Source organism: Neofelis nebulosa, chromosome 4 (genome assembly GCF_028018385.1).
Source record: "Neofelis nebulosa isolate mNeoNeb1 chromosome 4, mNeoNeb1.pri, whole genome shotgun sequence".
Classification (NCBI taxonomy): domain Eukaryota; kingdom Metazoa; phylum Chordata; class Mammalia; order Carnivora; family Felidae; genus Neofelis; species Neofelis nebulosa.
The window spans coordinates 81,501,787-81,518,948 of NC_080785.1; the positions used below are offsets into that span (position 1 = coordinate 81,501,787).

At 33.0% G+C, this 17,162-nt stretch overlaps 1 protein-coding gene across 4 annotated transcripts in view; it reads left to right on the forward strand.

Annotated features, from left to right (window-relative positions):
* The window catches only part of SEMA3A (semaphorin 3A), a 467,035-nt gene that overhangs the window by 358,065 nt on the left and 91,808 nt on the right, over positions 1–17,162 (forward strand). The gene's annotated exons all lie outside the window — the stretch shown is intronic.

Sequence of the window (17,162 nt, forward strand, 5' to 3'; positions counted from 1 at the left end):
AAGTGCTTACAACTGCCAGACAAAAGCAAAAATTATGTAGAAGACAAGCAGTCTAGGTTAACCATACATTTGAGGTTTAGTTACACTTCTCTGTTCCCAAACACTGGACTTGTCAAACCTTCTAATGACCAGCCATGCCTTCCTGGTAACCCATTCATATGCGTTATTTTCCATTTTGTCCCATTTGTTTTCCAGACTGCAAGGGGTGGGGGGATACAAAATACTGGAGGAGAATGATAATTTCATTCATTTTCATAGGGTAAAAAGATGTAGGAAAATTAGTAATAGAGCAGGGTGCTTAAGATGAAATGAATAGTTCAACAAATATATTCCATGTTTCATAATTGTCCTTTGTTAAATATTCCTTAACTTTATCTGCAGGAAGATTTCAGAATTACAAAACGTCAAAACTTTACCACATAATTCAGGATATCCCTCAACTTCCTTCCCACCATATTTTCTCCTTTCTTGATTTTGCAACCATTTTTAATCTCCATCTGTGTTTGCTCAATGTCTTCACCCCAGCCCACCAGTTATTCTTTCCCCCCAGAACAGCATCTAAGATTTTATGGTCAGGTTCAAAGCTCCGTGTAATATGATCTCCTCCTACATCCATGTTCTCATTTCCTATAACACCCCCTCTCATCCTCCCTTTGCTCCTCCTAAACTTCAAATACAGTCCATTGATTCAGTTAGCCAAAAATTATCTCATTCCAAATGTCGCATCCTCCCCTACTAATATAAGCATATCCTTATCCTCTATTCTTAATATCCCTTGAGAAACCCACATTCTTAGGCATCACATTACATAGGAATTTTCAGGTTTCATCATACTGTAACTTTACTTTTCCTGATGGAATTATCTTTGACAGTGTATGATGGTTGTGAGTAACAGCTTACAGGTAGCTTTGCAGAATATTGGACAGAATATCATAAAGACAAAAGTCATTCACTTACTGTTGAGAACAGATCCCTGCCTTATTTTGTTCATGGTCAGAAATTTGGATTTAAACATTAGGATATTTGAGGTAAGGCTGCCTGGGTAGCTCAGTCAGTTAAGCATCCGACTCTTGATTTCGACGCAGGTCATGATCTCGCAGTTAGTGAGTTCGAGCTCTGCATCAGGCTCTGACGGTATGGAGCCGGCTTGGGATTCTCTCTCTCTCTCTCTCTCTCTCTCTCTCTCTCTCTCTCTCTCTCTCTCTCTCTCTCTCCCCCTCTCCCTCCCTCCCTCTCCCACCTGTGCTGTCTTTCTCTATCTCAAAATAAATAAAAAGGATATTTGAGGTAAATGGATATTATAGCTTTTTGTTAATCAACTGGAGAGCTGCTTGATTTTTCATTTTTCCTTATGTGTACTACCTTGACTTTAGGAAAATTATGTGTTTCTAAGTAAAGAGAGCTAGATTTCTAATACATACCATATCTGGGAACATAAATTTAAAGTATAGGAGACTAAGCTTGAATTCCTGATTTTTTTTTTTTTTAATTTGTAAAGACCACAGCATTAAGTAGCTCACCAAAGAAAGTATTATGCCTCTTTTGGGAGGACTTTTTATAATACCACATAGAGAACAGTGTTTTTATTGCTAACCATTTAATAATCTAAATGAATTTTGCCCCCCAGTCCTTACTATTTCAAAGTAGTTTTGAGGCATTCTAAACAAAATGGGTTTGGGCATTAATTTATGATTTATGGAAAATTGGAATGACCGGATCATGTCATGTCATCTTTATACGTTTGTTCTCAACTCCCTAAAACCAGCTATCCATAGAGCTGATTGATCTGGTTTTCAAATGCTTCTGCGTGAAAATTTATAAAGCAACACGTACAGAACTACAACTCGTTAGACCTGATTTTCCTGCTCTGTCATTTTATTATCTTAATTTAAAATTGCTTTCAAATCAAGTGTATCCATGTATCATTTCAGCTGATAACTCCTTGGTCATTTATTCAAAATGAGCAGTCATTTCAAAGTCTGTCTGGAAGCAGTAGTCAGGTAGTCATTTTGCTGGTTTTCACAATCAGGTTTTTTAAAGTATTATTATGAAAATAAATAAATAAATAAATAAATAAATAAATAAATAAATAAATAAATAAATAAATAACACTTAGAGACTTGAAAGAGATAAAGAAATAGAGAACTATAACAAAACTGTAAGTGATTTTATAAAATTAAACTGGACTCAAAAAACCAAGATATTGAACATATAACAGCTGCAATTTCGCTGAAATGGTTGGTGCTTCCAAAGCTACCACACAGTCACCACTTGTATGATCACTGATGCTCAGCCAAGCAGAAATCTGGACTTGAAGCAGGTCAGCAAAACTAAACATAGTTATAATGGTACTTGAGATGTAGCTTATATTGTTTATAGAATAATGCCTTTACCAAATTAACTGTGGATTTAGGAATAAATGTTGTAACCATAATCCACAAAGGTTACCGTGGAAGGAGGCAGGATGTTTTGCTGGAAAAGATTCTAAAGCTCAGATACCGAATAGTTACTTATCCTCTCTGAATTTTACTGTTTTTATAGATTTTGATGGACTCTGTGAAATGGTAATATTAATAAATCTAAACTTCCTGGAAACCACAGTTATCCTTTATTTGAATCAGTTATTGTGTTGGTTTTATTTACATTTATTATATGCAATTAAAAAATTCACATTTTTAAAGATGATTTCACATTATTTTTTAGTTAATTGTATTTGTATTTAATTATATTAGTAAATACATATTGTGAATATATATTGTAAATAATTTCTTGTAAGTTACTCATAATTTAATGCCCTTAATATAAATTTAAAGATAGAAAATATTATGTATCAGAAATTGGTTTATTTGCCAAAATAATATAAATGATCAGTTTTCAATCAAATTTGGGCCTCCTTTACATTCTGATAATCTATGCTTTAAAATGTTTCTTTTTTGTATTTCTTTGAAGAGAAATATCCACCTGTTCAATTCTAATATTAAATTTTGATCATGAAAACTGAATTTTTTATTATAACTATGATGGCACAGTAATGAAGAATACTAGTAATTGGCATTATATGTTTAAATGATTCTGTAAAATTTGGGTAAGATTTAACTGTGTACTTTGTAGATACAGAATACTCCTCTTGGAATATGACACCTGCAGTGTTTTAATAATGCCACAAAATCAGAATTTAGTTTTTCTATCCATGTGCACATTTTAGATAGCTTGAATTTTTTGTGAGTTAGAATTAGTAACTGATTCATACAGGGATTCCTTGAGCTCAAAAACTGAGCATTATAAATACTTGCCTAGATTTTCTACGTTCAAGATGCTTTTAGGTTTTCTTTGGCCATCCTTTGAAAAGGACATCAGTCCTAAATTTTTTCAAGATAATGTCATATTACCTTTTCCTCTTAAATTAAAGAATACCATTTTTATCCAAGATCATAAATTAAATGACTAAAGAAGACATATTTCTTTTGTAAATAGTCTTTGCTTTATTTAGCGTTATAGGATTCTTCAGTAATGATAACAACATTAGAAATTACCTAAATTCCTCAGGAGTTACTACTCCACAATATACTCACGGCCTTTTTATTATTATTCCCATTCTTTGGTTATCGTCTTGGACTCGTGCACTTCCCACTTCCTGTCTCTTTTCACTGTTATTTAGCTTTGCAGCTAGAATGCCGCTCAAAGAAAAAATTCACTATTTGAAAATGAATGAAACATATATAATATATTCTACTCTTTCCAGAACGTGTACTTCTTTCTCGTTTGTGCTAGCACACACCAGTAGCATGGATAAGGAAGCTGATGATAACATAGTAGTAAAGGGAACAGAATTAAAGCAAAACTACAAGCCAAACCAAAAAGCTACCCCAAAGGTAGAGTCTTCAAGTATTTTTTTCTTCTTCCACCATGAGGCAAGCCATCCTCAATCTTGTTCGAGACAAATAAAAAAAAAAAAAAAAAAGAAGGAAAAGGGCAGAAGAAAAAAGGGAATCTTTAGTCAATATAATTTTTGAAAAGGGTCTGTTTTCTTAGACTTTAAAGTATACATTATAGTCTGTTCATATGTGTATGTTAAAATACTTGTAAATCCACTATCATACTTAAGATTTAAAAATATATAATATTATGTTATGTTCAAGTTGTTTATATGCTTATATGCAACATATTAGGTCAAACATGTAGAATACATGCATATGTGTGTATATGTACATGTGTGTATGCATATTCATAACTATAATGCATACATAGACATAATCAGTAGTCCAACATAACTTTTTAAATATTTGCATATTTTCTTCCAGCTTTTCCATTAGCATAATTTTTATTTATGGGCTTTCTGATTGTAATTATGTGTATTACCCATCAACACTGATCAAACATAGACTTGGGCAAATATTGACAGTTTTTTTTTTTTTTTTTACTTAACAGTGCCTAGACAGAACATAATTTTGCTAAATTTTTCTTCTCTTTTATTCCTACATTGTCTATTGTTCAAGTTGAAGCATTCTTTTAAGTGTACCACAAATAAATCATGTGCATTCTTGATTCAACTCATTTAAACTATCTCTTCACTTTGAATTTGTATAACACAAAGTAGGTAGAATATATGTTATAACTCAAAGTAATTTTTACTACACTCAATTTTTATGTAACATTCTTCCAACATCTAAAACTTTAAATTTCTTAAAGACAGGGATTAAAGTATGTTTTTAAGAAGAGTAAATGGCCATGAATAAGCTGAGAAAGATATTAATTGAGCTTTCAACTACTATTAAAATAATCTATAATAAAGTTTCAGTTTTCTCTAATCGAAAATGTCTCTTAAAATTCTATAAATTTCCAAACCACGTGAATGGTAATTTTAGATGTACAGTTTAATTTTCAACATCAGACATTCTACTTAATAAACCAAATAAAAATACTTGATTTATCCTAGATTATTTAATTATAAATGTTTATTTGATAACAAAGAAATCTTGCTTTATAGCCAGAAACTAATTCCAGTGAGAGAGATTCATTTATAAATAATTCATGTTTTTACTGTAATAGATTAGAAATAATGACCCAAAAGTCAACTCACTGTATGATATAGAATGTCTCCATGGTCATTAATTTGAAAGCAAAAGAAGCCACTCAACATCTGGGTATTTCCATAAGGACTGCTTTGCCTGTATTTTTCAGTAGTTAACTATACACATTTAAAGCTCGACTCTTAAAGATTCTGGGTAATTAATTTAGATGTACATATTTGGAACCACCCATTTTTTAATAAACGAGATATTGTTAACAGTATGTATATAGATCAACTTAATTATATGGAAAGAATGAGCAAAAAGCTATGGAGATTTATGATACTATGACAATTAGAGTTTCGAATCACTTTGAAGTCCCCATTAACTTCTGTGTTTAACCATGATTAATTGCTAAACCTTATAGTACTTCTAACATGAGATATATGAGCATGACCACATTCCTTGTGAGGACTTTGTTATATGAAGTAAATCTAAAAAATGGAGACTATTAGATATAAATGCAGTGTATTTGTTGGTGATTAAGTTAAGCTACAATGCTTTATAGGGGTTGCAAACTCAAATGCCTATGGTGATCATGCAGGTGACATAAAAAGATGAAGAAAGAAACTCAAAACAGTGGGGAACAGTGGAAAGGGGTTATCCCATGAAAAGTCCTAAGTCTCATGAAAAGATATTCAGTTTTGGGGCGCCTGGGTGGCGCAGTCCATTGAGCGTCCGACTTCAGCCAGGTCACGATCTCGCGGTCCGTGAGTTCGGGCCCTGCGTCAGGCTCTGGGCCGATGGCTCGGAGCCTGGAGCCTGTTTCCGATTCTGTGTCTCCCTCTCTCTCTGCCCCTCCCCCGTTCATGCTCTGTCTCTCTCTGTCCCAAAAAAAAAAAAAAAAAATGTTGAAAAAAAAAAATTAAAAAAAAAAAAAAAAAAAAAAGAAAAGATATTCAGTTTCAAGACTTCAAAATCTGAGCCCAACAAATAAAGCATGTCGCCAGGTCAGATTCAGTCCATGCACTGCCAATTTGAAGATTTACTTAGATAGTAGGATATAGAGACCCTGTTGTTTTTTAATGTATGAGCTGCATGATTATTGTATAAAATATTAAGAGAAATCAAAATGATACAAACAGAAAAAAATACCCAAATAATGTAAGCTAGAGACTTAATATCATAATGAATTTCCTTCCATTTTTTTCATGCATCTTAACACAGTTGTTGCATTATTGCTTTGGCGATGTGTTAATAGGTAATAATAACATATTTAATATGTAAATAAAATATTTAATAGATGTATATATTCTATGCCTGCATTATAATCAATTATGTAGATATGACATAATTTATCACCCTCTTGTTACTGGTATTTTTTTTCAGTATTCTAAATTTCATGGTGAATTCTATCTTGTTTTAATTTTTATTTTTTTCCTTTTTTTCCATTTGTATCTATTTCCAAAACTAAACTATTTCCCAAATTATTCTCTAAAATGTATATTCTCACAAATAATTTATAGGATTCTCTCCTACAATACCTCTGCCAAAACAATTAGTATTTCAATGTTTTCTAATTTGCTAAAAGAAAATCATATATTTACAAATGATTATGATAGTACTTGAGTGACCAGGCTTCACTTAAGCATACCTTGGCATAAATAAAATGTTAATTCTATTGGCCTCATCATTTCCCAGATAGTATCTATTAAAAAATCTTGAAATGTAAAGAATCCATATGAGTAGATTTTAATACTTCCTACAGTACATATGCTTATTTCTATTGACGTATCTACATTTAAGTTGATAAAAATTCCCAGTGGTGTCTAATCATGGATGTGACAAACACATTTATAAAAAGAACTAGCATGGGGCGCCTGGGTGGCGCAGTCGGTTAAGCGTCCGACTTCAGCCAGGTCACGATCTCGCGGTCCGTGAGTTCGAGCCCCGCGTCGGGCTCTGGGCTGATGGCTCGGAGCCTGGAGCCTGTTTCTGATTCTGTGTCTCCCTCTCTCTCTGCCCCTCCCCCGTTCATGCTCTGTCTCTCTCTGTCCCAAAAATAAAAAAAAATAAAAAAAAAAAAAAAAAAAAAAAAAAAGAACTAGCAAAAAGTGAGTGCTGTACTTTCACAGTTTAGGATAAAAAAAATCTCTGATGCTTTATGAAATGATAAGATGGCTAGTGAAAAAGTAACTGTGCTTTCAACATAGAAGACTTAAAAAGCACGTGGAAAGAACGATCAAGTGAATTGTTCCACTATTTTATTTTTGGTGAGCCATTGATTTGCTCTGTGGTTGAACTTACTTTACCATGTCTCACTAGGGCAAAACACTGTAGAGTAAATTGTTCATGTTCTGTAATTTTTCATTCTAGCTAATATAGAATTTTTCCTTTCATTGTTACATACCTTGGGAATTAACAGGCATTCATAGCTGAATAATTATGACAGGTATGTGATATCTGCATAAACTCAAATTAAGCTCCTATTAAAAGCATAATCTGCATGAAGTATGAACACATATGCTTTCCGTTTTCCTTGGTTTATACCATTAATTTTAATGATGACAAAAAGCAGATGAATTATGTCACTGTTTGTTTGAGGAACCCAGATAAATTCAGGTTCCTTAAATTTAGAGGGCAAATCCTATTTAATCCAGCTGTAAGGACTGTATATTGTTACTAGGAAGACAATGAATAATTTTTCACAGACTAATTTTTCACAGACTTGGAAACAAAGTAGTTTCATGTATTTTTTCTTCAAACAAGGTTAGAAATATGTTAATTGATTTTACTTGTTTTTGCTATATTAATAGTATAATGCAAGAACTATATTAAATATAGTGTTATCTGTCATGATCAATTTAGTTAAGATTCATTCAAGGCCTAACATATGCATGAACTACAGGGAATGCAAAATTGAGTTAAGAGATATTATAACAAATGTTTTAATGTGTGATGTGTATTCATGAAGTAAGATGCAGTTAAGAGATAATATTATAACAGCATTTTATGTTTGATGTGTATTCAGCATTTATGTTTGATGAAATAACATGGTTGTGCAAATCAAGCACAAAAAAAATCGTTTTTTTTAATCTCTCCGGTTATTACTGATTTTAGAAATTGGTTACCTGGCTGTGTTACGTACTAGCTATGTGTGTGACCTTAGACAAGTCATTTTTTGTCTTTGTTACTTCATCTACAAAACTAGGATAATCACACTGTGTGTTTTAAGGGGTACAGTGAGGTTGAAACGTAATACCTACAAAGCACTTAGGAGACTGTTTGCCAAGAGTTGCTTAACAGGTATTAGCTATTATTATCATTGAAAATGGGTTATCAACATGCTATCATAGCAAAGATGTAGCATTTGTTGTCTATTTATAATCATCAGAATAATAATTAACTAGATATCTATATGGTTTAAATATGCTTCTCTATATTAATGTACAATATATTTCATTTAATCCTTGAAGTAAATCTGTGGATTATTTCCCATTTCATAGATACAAATATTGGCACTTCCAAAATAATCAGTAATTAGCACAATGAGTCATAAAATCTGTATTTCATAATCCATGAACAGTAATATTGTGTCACATCTACCAAACTACAAACAACAGGTATATTCTGGACCACTGAAAAGCCATAGGACCTCTGGAGACCAATTTCAGAGGTAAGATTTCTGCCATACTAAAACAGTGCTTGGACAAATGATAGACATTAAAATCAGTGAGGCCAGGGGCCAATGATCCCTGCTTAGGTTTAACCTGCAGATGAACTTAATGAGAATGTTGTCTACCCTGATGATGTTATCCTTCCTGTATTTTGGATCCTAGGAACTTATGGGAAACAGAAATTATATTCAGTAAAGTCTGCCCGAATGTATCTAGTGAGTGATCATAGATCATGAATATTAAACTAGACTATATTTTATATAACTGGCACATTTTTATTTTTAATAGATAAAATTCATTTTTGTTACAACAGTTACATAGCTGGTTTTGTAGCTGTACTTAGGAAAATTCCCTTTCCAAGGCATTTGTCTTTAAAAACTTATTGGCAATTATTGAATAAGCATAATAATGGTATTTTAGCGTCAAAGTACTACATTTTGGATTTAAAACCAAATAGTATAGTTATTATATATCTAAAACTACTTGAAACTATTAATATGAAAAGAAGGTATTGTTAGTATATTCAGACCTAAAAATCCTTACAGGTATTAATCCTTTTTTTAATCTCTCTTTCAGTCTTTCACTGAGGTTTGTCTGGGTTTTTTATTTATAATTAGCAGTCATGTAATTGCAGCGATGTTTTGTTTCTTTTATTGCAGAGAAAGATAAAATTCTAATATGATATGAAATGGCTAAAGTCATAGTTAAATATAAGGCAGATTCATACATTATAATCGGTGCAGCACGTTATGTTTGCTTTATTTATATAGCATACAGTAACACAGACCACAGTTAACACTTCTTTTGTATCTTCCTACAATGTATAAATCCAATAACTTTCTGACAGACTAGTTTTTATGAAGTTTATTATTTGTAATTGGTCTTATATTTTCTTGAAGAGCCAAGGACTTTTAAAAGTTCTCAGCTTTGGGGCGCCTGGGTGGCGCAGTCGGTTAAGCGTCCGACTTCAGCCAGGTCACGATCTCGCGGTCCGTGAGTTCGAGCCCCGCGTCAGGCTCTGGGCTGATGGCTCGGAGCCTGGAGCCTGTTTCCGATTCTGTGTCTCCCTCTCTCTCTGCCCCTCCCCCGTTCATGCTCTGTCTCTCTCTGTCCCAAAAATAAATAAAAAACGTTGAAAAAAAAATTAAAAAAAAAAAAAAAAGTTCTCAGCTTTGAAATAACTATGGAGAATAAGGTGATTCAAACAGGCCAGGAAACTAAGTTTGAATTATTAGAATAGCAGAAGGATTGAGATTGAACTTCAGAAGCTGAATTCATAAAAATAAATGAATTCTAAGTAACAGTGTATAGAGAATGCAAAGGAAATGGGTTTTAAAAATCTAGATAATGCTCTGCATTATGCTCAAGGAGAGAGGGGACAAAGAACTAGAAGCTAATGTCCCAAGTTCAGAGTGATAGGATAAAGAATCACACCATGTTAGAAACAGAAAAGTCTTTATAGAATAACTAATTTGGAAACTCTTTAACTACATAAAATCAATAAACCCTAAAGACTACTTATAAAACATGTATATGCTTAGCTTCAGTTTTCTTGAGGAAAGATGATTCTGATGTAACAAGTTAAAAAAAAACAAACAAACAAACAAACAAAAAAAAACATTGAGCTACATAGGAGCTAGACCAAACAACTTGACCAAGACACAACCTACAACATACAGTATAATTCCTTTAAATTGCTGCAATGTGTAACAAGACCTAATTCTCCTCTCCCCAGACTATGGCAGTCGTTCTTTTCCTGCCACCAGGCACGTATGTCTCTAAATCATCCTGCACATCACTGTCAGATTCATCATAATATTACACCTCTTTGATGTTATTGTTCTCCAGCTAAAATTATCGCTGTGTCACTGACACCTTCTGAATACACGCTAATGTGCTTATTTTGGCACAGAAAACTTTCCACAGTTGGACTCCAAATGTATTTTTCAGCCTTATCTCTTAATGTATGTATATATTCCTCATTGTCTAAACTCGGCTTTGTTATTTATCTAATAGGAACTTATTTTTGAGGGAATTTTATTCATGCTGTTTCCCCTAGATAGAATAATCTGCTTCGTCTGCCCTCCCTCTATGAGCTCCTCTGACCCTCTGCACCCACAGCTAATGCACACATATACGCACACATGCATGCTCACAGATACACTCATCTCTCCCCAAAATACATCTTTGAAGGATGAAATCAAGTAAAGCCTTTCCTCAGAAAATTAGCTCCATTTTGAACTCCTGTGGTTTCCACTTTCTACTATTTTCGGGTATGTCTCAAATAATATATATGGTAAATCCATTTTAATGTAGTGGTTAAAAACATGGATTTGAAAGAGTTCTGTTATCAAATTCTTATTTGGTCACTTATCAGCTTTGTGGTTTTGATTATTATATGTAAAATGTCTCAGCTTCTCAGCTATAAAGCTGGTATAATAATAATTGGCTTATTTGAAGATTAAACCGAAATAATATACTTGAAATACTAGGGCACCATTAACATTTACTATGTTTATTGTTAAGTGAAATAGCCACCAAATAGCTTTATAAGCATTGTAATAGTGTGTGTGTGTGTGTGTGTGTGTGTGTGTGTGTATAATATGCTATTGCTATATAATTTTTGTTGTAATTTCTCGTATGCCCCATTGAATTAAATAGACATTTTACTTTCACATTTCAAACATAATTCTTAGTCACAGCTCAATATATATTTAGCATATTAATTATTATTTATATTAGTGTTTCATAAAATTTATATATATTAGGAAGTTTCCAAAATAGATCCAAAGATGAAAATGCCAGTAAGAAATTATGTATTTTTATAAATAGAAAATTACATTTAGCAAGTGCACACAGCTCCTCTCATATGCTATTTATTCCCCTTGCATATATCTAAGAGATTACTTGAAGTAATTTCTGTTGAGTACAAAATGGTGAGGTTATACCAGAATGATAGGATACACAGGAGAAATAGAACATTGGCGAAAAGGTTTTTAAAGTTTTGCAGAGTAGGGGGCGCCTGGGTGGCTCATTTGGTTAAGTGTCCGACTTTAGCTCAGGTCATGATCTCACAGCTGGTGAGTTCCAGCTGATGTCAGGCTCTGTGCTGACAGCTCAGAGCCTGGAGCCTGCTTCAAGTTCTGTCTCCCTTTCTCTCTATCCCTTTCTGGCTTGCACTCTGTCTGTCTCTGTCTTTCAAAAATAAATAAATGTTTAAAAAATTTTTTAAAAGTTTTGCAGAGGAACATTCTGGTCATTTTACCCTCAATGAAGATTTCTCTATTAAGAGGGGTAATATTTATGAATAAGGCCCAATGAAAATTAAAGAGGAATAGGGATGTAAAAACAAAAAGGACTCTAAGGTTATACCCTTTGTCACTAGGTTTTATTTTTATCATTTATAGTAAGAGTAAACTCATATTGGAAGTGTATGATAAGTGCCAATAATATATTAACAGTAACATAACATGAAAAAGTTAACTTGTATCATATTTCCCCTAAAACTCACTTTGAAACTTGCCTTAATATTTGAATTTTGTAGTCTTCCTCTACCACACATTTGTGTTTGTCTGGTCATATCCTTAAATTATTAGCCCCTAGAGCCGGGGCTTATGTCCTTTCTATCCCTGGGATATAGTCTTTCTACAGAGCCTCTTTGACTCAGTCAGTTACTCATTTATTCACTCATTTTTTTCACTGAGCTTTAACTCAGTGCAAAGTTCTATTTTAGTATTTGGCAAATAATATCTTTTCCTCTACTCAAAGTAATTTAATAGGAAAAAAAAAGCGTGCACCCATGGAATATCAACGCTGAAAGTAACAAATGACACTGAGAGGGTATGAATAGATTGCTATGCAAGTTTCAGGGAGAAAATATTTTTTCTGTGTAAAATCAATAAACATTTAATGGATTGTGTATCATGACCTAAACTTTAAATAATGGATAAAATGTATAACTGCATAGATTAGAGAAAAGTGATTCAAATGGAAGAATGATACACAAGAATATTCAGGACCTATATTCATCTCTACTGCCATTAAGTGTTAGTATAACCCTGGTTAGTAAAAGCTATACTGTCTTTCTAGTATGATTCCTCCTTGTACATTTCATGGATTTTTAAGGGAATGGAATTCTGGATCCAGAGCTACCTTGTCCAATAGAACTTCTCTGACAGTGGAAATGTTTGCATCTATTCAGTACTGTATTCACAGACCTCATGTGACTATTGAGCACTTGAAATGTAGTTACTATGACTGAGGAATGGACTTTTTAGTTTTAATTAATTAAACAGCCGCATGTGGCTTATGGCTATAATATTGCACAACATAGATCTAGTCACCTTTTTAGGAAAAGTAAATTCCAGATGAATTTGATCCACAAAAGCATCTCCTTTGGGCAAAATACACTATGCCACAATATTTCCTGTGAGATCCTATTACATCCCGTCTTTGCTGAAGCCAATATAGTCATTGCCTGCATAGTATTGTTAATTAGGATATGCACAAAGGAAGCTAATAAATTATATCTGCAAGAATCTCTGAAGACTTCTCCTAGGAAGAGACTTTTTAATTTACTCTTAAAGGAAAGGAAGTTCACCCTGGGGTTGAGGGCTGAGAGTAAGTGAGTAGAGAAGAAAGAGGTCTCAGGCAGGGATGAAAAAAAGAATAGTGTGACCAGGGAAATTTTGATAATTCAGTATAACTGGCAAACAAGGTGTCCTTTACAAGGAGCAAGAGAGGAGAAAGAGCAATTTGAAAGAAAATAGAATAGTATATGTTTTTTAAATACTTTCCAAGTATTGGTTTGACTTAATTTTATTTAGTTCCCCACCCAAAATGGTCATTCTGGCACATATATGTAGGATTTTCTTTTCCTTTTTTTCTTTTCTTTTTTACAAACATCATTTATGTTTTAATCATTAAATAAAACAACTAAAATTACAACTTTGTGCCCCAAATTTATTACTTGGGGAAGATTGAGATTTCGGAAATTTATTGCCATGATGTCACCAATGGTTTATAATTTATAAGACTTTGGATTAGACATTAGCACAGTTATTATTTCCTCTAATGCCTTACCTCACCACAGTCTAATAACATTCAGGAAATCCAAAAGACAAAGGGGAATGAGTGGTCTTGAAAGCTAAAAATAGTTGCTGAAAACTGATGCAATCATGTAATAAAATATAGCCCAATAACTTATATGATATGCTCATAGTATCTGCTAAAGCAATTAGAATCCATGCAGCTAGATTTTTGTTCATGGATTTCTAAAAATGAAAATCACTTCAGCCCAAATAAGACATAGAAGCTATGAAGTTTAATTGTATACCTTGGTCTTAGGATTTCTGGTCTTATTACTCACATGTGTGATCTATATAATACTTTTAAAACAGAAAATCATTGAATAGCAATCAGATTTCAAAAGCCCTTCTAAGCCCAGCCAGACGGTTGTCTATGTGATATGTTACATATAACAACATAGGGTGTTATTCTTCAGTTATATTAACACACAGAGCCTTTTTCTTTTTCTTTCTTTCTTTTTCTTTTTCTTTCTTTCTTTCTTTCTTTCTTTCTTTCTTTCTTTCTTTCTTTCTTTCTTTCTCTTGCAACGGGTTAATATCTTCACACATCTAATAGGTCTTGCTTACAAGACAAAAAACAGCATTATAGTTGTTTCTTATGAATCACATCAGACATATTAAAAGGATAGTGTATTTTAGTTGAGAAATGTTATACATATTATAATTCGTGATATTTTTTTCAGGTAAGCTTTTGAACTAGACTGTGATCTAGTTGTACATAAGAAAGATTTTCAGTGCATCTTGGGAGTCCAAGGCATTTACATATATTTTCAATAGCTATCCTAATTTCTACCAGTGAAAATATAGGCAGGCATTCCCAATGTGGCGCAAGAGATATCAATCGATATAGGAAAGAATGTTTTTATTGTGGCAACTATAGACAATGAAAAAATGAAGTTAATGAATATTTTTTGAGTGCATACTAATTGGAATTTCAGAAGGGTGTAGGAGTTGCCTGAGGCCCAGAATTAATAAAAGAAAGATCCGGGATAATACTTGGTTCTGTCTGATACCAACACCTTTGCACCCCATTATTATATGTAATGGGTATGAATTTTACACTATAAACATTCGTGTGTAAGAAAAGTCTTTTACCTTCCTATTCAGAAATTGAATTATACTTATTCCAGGCTCCCTTGTCTGTAGGCTGGAAAGGAAATTCAATGTTTTGCCCTTTAGTAAAGCTGTGTAAGAATATAGAATTACATGATGGATACCCAGAAATTTGGGTAAGAGTTACATTTAAAGGAAAAAGGGGAAAGGAGAAGGCCAGCTTTGAGCACATTATCTGACACCGTGGCAAAAGGTAATTTTTCATCTTCTCTCGAACCATAACTGACATGCTTAAACTCTCTTCTATGAAGTTTAATCCTTTACCTTGTAAATCAAATATTAAACATGAGGTTGGAAGTACTTCTTATCTACCTTGGCATTGTCTTATTAACTTGGACACATGATCCCAGGCATTCAGTGACTCCTACTTTGATGGATGGCTCCTCTATCTTTGTCAGTGTCATAAAATGTCTTATGAGGACAAGAAATTTATAATAATATTTATAACAGTATTTTCAGCCACACCATCACTTCTCCTTACTGCTTCCTTATTGTGAGAAATAATCATACAAATTTTAATAACATTTTCTGTGATTTGTGGCAACAGAGTGTGTATCTTTTACTGAGAAAATTTCAGTTTATTACCTAATTTTTATCAAAATAATCTAAGTAATACTCAAGAGATTCTTCTGTACTTTTTCTTGGCATATGTCAAGTTTCATATTATAATTTTAATATGTGCCTATGATAAATTTGTATCTGTAAATAGGTTTATAATTTTCTAACTCACATAACTGTCTTAAAGTAATATTTCTTTCAAATTATACTAGGAAAGTTTACAATAATGATAACGATATGTGCTAAATTTGAATAATCTTTGGTTATAGTGGTTATATGAACAGTATTAAAGTAAAAATAATTTGTGTTTTTTTTTTTATTTTGCTGCTTCAAAAATGCTTTGTTTCAGGTCTTCAATCCTTAAACATGTGAGGTTGCATATCCTATTGCCATTGACTTTTAGAGACCTAGGGCTCAGAGACATTAATAGGTGACAAAAAAATAACAGAGCTAATCATTGAGCCAGGTGGGCCTGACTTCTGACTCACTGCCCTTCCCACTGCACCTTAGCACAATTCTGAGAAACCCCATAAATTTTTGTGCTCTGTTATATTTCAGAACTCAGCTAAACGACCATCATAACTAGGGGATAGCTTATTACCAAATACAGAATCACTGCAAAAAAGGCTAAAATCAGTAATTCTCACTCACAGTAATAAAGATGGAAAACACTGTTGGTTGGCTTCCTTTTTCTCTCTTCTTTTCTAACTCAAATGAATTTTAAGAGTCATGATTTGAAACCCTGCCATTAGCTCCATCAGAAATATTAAATGTTAAATAAAGTGATCTTTATTGGCCATAAAATGAATACCCTTTATTATTCTAAGGAGATAGAAAATACTTTATGTGAATTGTAGAGAAATTGCCAAAAAAGCTATTTTATTTCAGTCTGTGGACAAGTTAATGTGCTACTGGAAAAAGCATGTATATTCTGACCTAATTAATTCCCAGAGCATTTGGTTCTAAAAAGAGTGTTTAGAAATTACCCCTCTCCCCGGTTTACTCCATGGTCACATAGACATTTCAGTAGCTAGACACTTGTAGCTGAGATGGGGTCTCAGTCATGAGTTACTTACTTCCTTATTAAGGCTTTTGTTGCAGTGCTTTCTGGATATTTTCTACCATGGTACTTGTGATTATTTCTGTATGTAGTCAAATGTTCCAGTTTCTGGGTACCTGAGCCTCAGCTGAGCAGATTTTCCTGTGATAAAAATATGTCACCTCTGTGCTATTGTTCTGATGACACTACCTTCAGGCAACACCTTCCATAACATACAGTGTGATATTTCACACTTACAGAAATTGAGAAAGATAGTTTCAGGTATCTTCCACCTTCTAGTGTGAGTAATTTAAAAATGCTCGAGAAACATAAACAGAAAAGTTGAGGGAACAATGGAGTGGGTCAAGTGACTGATATGGCTAATTAGCATTTCCTTCTGGAAAGTACATACAGAAAAGTAAGATAATCTGTCTTATTCTAGATATCTAATGTAGTGAATTGCTATATTTTCCTCTATGTGAAGGAAGAAAAAGAATCATTTAAATTTAAAATTCTTTCCTTCAAGAGCCATTAGGGTCATGGTTGGCATACCTATGTGATAAAATGATCACTCTATTCTTATCATGACTGGTCTCATTCTTTAGAATTCATTTATACATTATTACCTGAAACATGCTAATTGGTACTAATAATCACTGAGCTAAGTAAATGCTTGGCT